Below are 3,702 nucleotides of genomic sequence, written 5' to 3' on the forward strand. Positions count from 1 at the left end.
TGTGAAAAATATGACGAGCTTCAAAAGGTGTCAAAATATGAGGAGCAGGAAACGGTCTGAAAAATAGGAGGAGCATGAAACGGTGTTGAAAAACATGAAGAGCCTGAAACGTTGTCAAAAATATGAAGAGTTTCAAAAGGTGTCAAAAATATGAGGAGCATGAAACGGTCTGAGAAATAGGAGGAGCATGAAGCGGTGTTGAAAAATATGAAGAGACTGAAAATGTGTGAAAAATATGAAGAGTTTCAAAAGGTGTCAAAAATATGAGGAGCATGAAACAGTCGGAAAAATAGGATGAAAATGAAACTGTTTTGCAAAAGATGAGGCGCATGAAAATGTTTGAAAAATATGAAGAGCTTCAAAAGGTGCCAAAAATATGAGAAGCATGAAACGGTCTGAAAAATAGGAGGAACATGAAGCGGTGTTGAAAAACATGAAGAGCCTGAAAAGGTGTGAAATATATGAAGAGCTTCAAAAGGTTTCAAAAATACAAAAACCATGAAACGACTGAAAAATAGGAGGAGCATGAAGTGGTGTTGAAAATCATGAAGAGCCTGAAGCGGTGTTCAAAAACATGCAGAGACTGAAAAGGTGTGAAAAATATGAAGAGCTTCAAAAGGTGTGAAAAATATGAGGAGCATGCAACTGTCTGAAAAATAGGAGGAGCATAAACCGGTGTTCAAAAATATGAAGAGCCTGAAAAGATGTGAAAAATATGAAGAGCTTGAAAAGGTGTGAAATACATGAGGAGCATGAAAATGTCTGAAAATTAGGAGGAGCATGAAGCGGTGTTGAAAAACATGAAGAGCCTGAAAACATGTGAAAAATATGAAGAGCTTCAAAAATGTGAAAAATATGAAGAGCTTCAAAAGGTGTGAAAAATATGAAGAGCTTCAAACGGTGTCAAAATATGAGGAGCATGAAACGTTCTGAAAAATAGGAGGATCATGAAACGGTGTTCAAAAACATGAACAGCCTGAAATGGTGTGAAAAATATGAAGAGCCTCAAAAAATGTCAAAAATATAAGGAGTATGAAATGGTCTCAAAAATAGGAGGAGCATGAAGCGGTGTTGAAAAACTAGAAGAGCCTGAAACCGTGTGAAAAATATGAAGAGCTTCAAAAATGTGAAAAATATGAAGAGCTTCAAAAGGTGTCAAAAATGAGATGAGCATGAAACGGTCTGAAAAATAGGAGGAGCATGAAGCGGTGTTGAAAAACATGAAGGGCCTGAAAAGGTGTGAAAAATATGAAGAACTTCAAAACGTGTCAAAAATATGAGGAGCATGAAACGGTCTGAAAAATAAGAGGAGCATGAAACGGAGTTGAAAAACATGAAGAGCCTGAAAACGTGTGAAAAATATGAAGAGCTCAAAAGGTGTGAAATATATGAAGAGCTTCAAAAGGTGTCAAAAATATAAGGAGCATGAAACAGTCGGAAAAATAGGATGAAAATGAAACTGTTTTGCAAAAGATGAGGCGCATGAAAATGTTTGAAAAATATGAAGAGCTTCAAAAGGTGCCAAAAATATGAGAAGCATGAAACGGAATGAAAAATAGGAGGAACATGAAGCGGTGTTGAAAAACATGAAGAGCCTGAAAAGGTGTGAAAAATATGAAGAGCTTCTAAAGGTGTCAAAAATATGAGGAGAATGAAACGGTCTGAAATATAGGAGGAGCATGAAGTGGTGTAGAAAAACATGAAGAGCCTGAAAAGGTGTGAAAAATATGAAGAGCTTCAAAAGGTGTCAAAAATGAGATGAGCATGAAGCAGTCTGAAAAATAGGAGGAGCATGAAGTGGCGTTGAAAAGACGAAGAGCCTGAAAAGGTATGAAATGTATGAAGAGGTTCAAAAGGTGTCAAAAATATGAAGAGCATCAAAAAGTGTCAAAAATATGAGAAGCATGAAACGGTCTGGAAAATAGGACGAGCATGAAGCGGTGTGGAAAAACATGAAGAGCCTGAAAACGTGTGAGAAATATGAAGAGCTTCAAAAGGTGTGAAAAATATGAATAGATTTAAAAGGTGTCAAAATTGAGATGAGCATGAAGCAGTCTGAAAAATAGGAGGAGCATGAAGCGGTGTTGAAAAGACGAAGAGACTGAAAAGGTGTGAAATATATGAAGAGCTTCAAGAGGTGTGAAAAATATGAAGAGCTTCAAAATGTGTCAAAATTGAGATGAGCATTAAGCGATCTGAAAAATAGGAGGAGCATGAAGTGGCGTTGAAAAGATATATAGCCTGAAAAGGTGTGAAATATATGAAGAGCTTCAAAAGGTGTCAAAAATATGAGGAGAAAGAAACGGTCTGAAAAATAGGAGGAGCAGGAAGCGTTGTTCAAAAACAAGAAGAGCCTGAAAATGTGTGAAAAATATGAAGAGCTTCAAAATTATCAAAAATATGAGGAGCATAAAACGGTCTGAAAAATAGGAAGAGCCTTAAAAGGTGTCACAAATATAAAGAGTTTCAAAAGGTGTCAATAATAAGCGTTGCATGAAACAGTCTGAAAAATAGGAGGAGCGTGAACGGGTTGAAAAAAGGAGCAGCATGAAATGGTGTTCAAAAACATGAAGAGCCTGAAAAGGTGTGAAAAATATGAAGAGCTTGAAAAGGTGTCAATAATAAGAGTTGCATGAAACAGTCTGAAAAATAGGAGGAGCATGAAACGGTCTGAAAAATAGGAGGAGCATGAAACGGTGTTGAAAAACATGAAGAGCATGAAAAGGTGTGAAAAATAGGAAGAGCTTCAAAAGGTGTGAAAAATAGGAGGAGCATGAAACGGTCTGAAAAATAGGAGGAGCAGGAAACGGTGTCCAAAAACATGAAGAGCCTGAAAAGGTGTGAAAAATATGAAGAGCTTCAAAACGTGTCAAAAATATGAGGAGCATGAAACTGTTTTGAGAAACATGAATAGCCTGAAAATATGTGAAAAATATGAAGAGCATAAAAATATGTGAAAAATATGAGGAGCATGAAACGGTTTTGAGAAACATGAATAGCCTGAAAATATGTGAAAAATATGAAGAGCATAAAAATATGTGAAAAATATGAGGAGCATGAAACGGTTTTGAGAAACATGAATAGCCTGAAAATATGTGAAAAATATGAAGAGCATAAAAATATGTGAAAAATATGAGGAGCATGAAACTGTGTTCAAAACATGAAGAGCCTGAAAAGGTGTGAAAAATATGAAGATCTTCAGAAGGTGTCAAAATTGAAGGCATTTCCCCTGAAATCAGGAACAAGACAAGGATGCCCACTCTCACCAGTACTTTTCAACATAGTGTTGGAAGTTCTGGCCACAGCAATCAGAGCAGAAAAAGAAGTAAAAGGAATCCAGATAGCAAAAGAAGAAGTAAAACTCTCACTGTTTGCAGATGACATGATCCTCTACATAGAAAACCCTAAAGACTCTACCAGAAAATTACTAGAACTAATCAATGAATATAGTAAAGTTGCAGGATATAAAATTAACACACAGAAATCCCTTGCATTCCTATATACTAACAATGAAAAAACAGACAGAGAAATTAAGGAAACAATACCATTCACCATTGCAACAAAAAGAATAAAATACTTAGGAGTATATCCACCTAAAGAAACAAAGGACCTATACATAGAAAACTATAAAACACTGATGAAAGAAATCAAAGAGGACACAAACAGATGGAGAAACATACCGTGTTCATGGATTGGAAGAAT

Source organism: Dama dama, unplaced genomic scaffold (assembly GCF_033118175.1).
Source record: "Dama dama isolate Ldn47 unplaced genomic scaffold, ASM3311817v1 ptg000115l, whole genome shotgun sequence".
Lineage (NCBI taxonomy): Eukaryota > Metazoa > Chordata > Mammalia > Artiodactyla > Cervidae > Dama > Dama dama.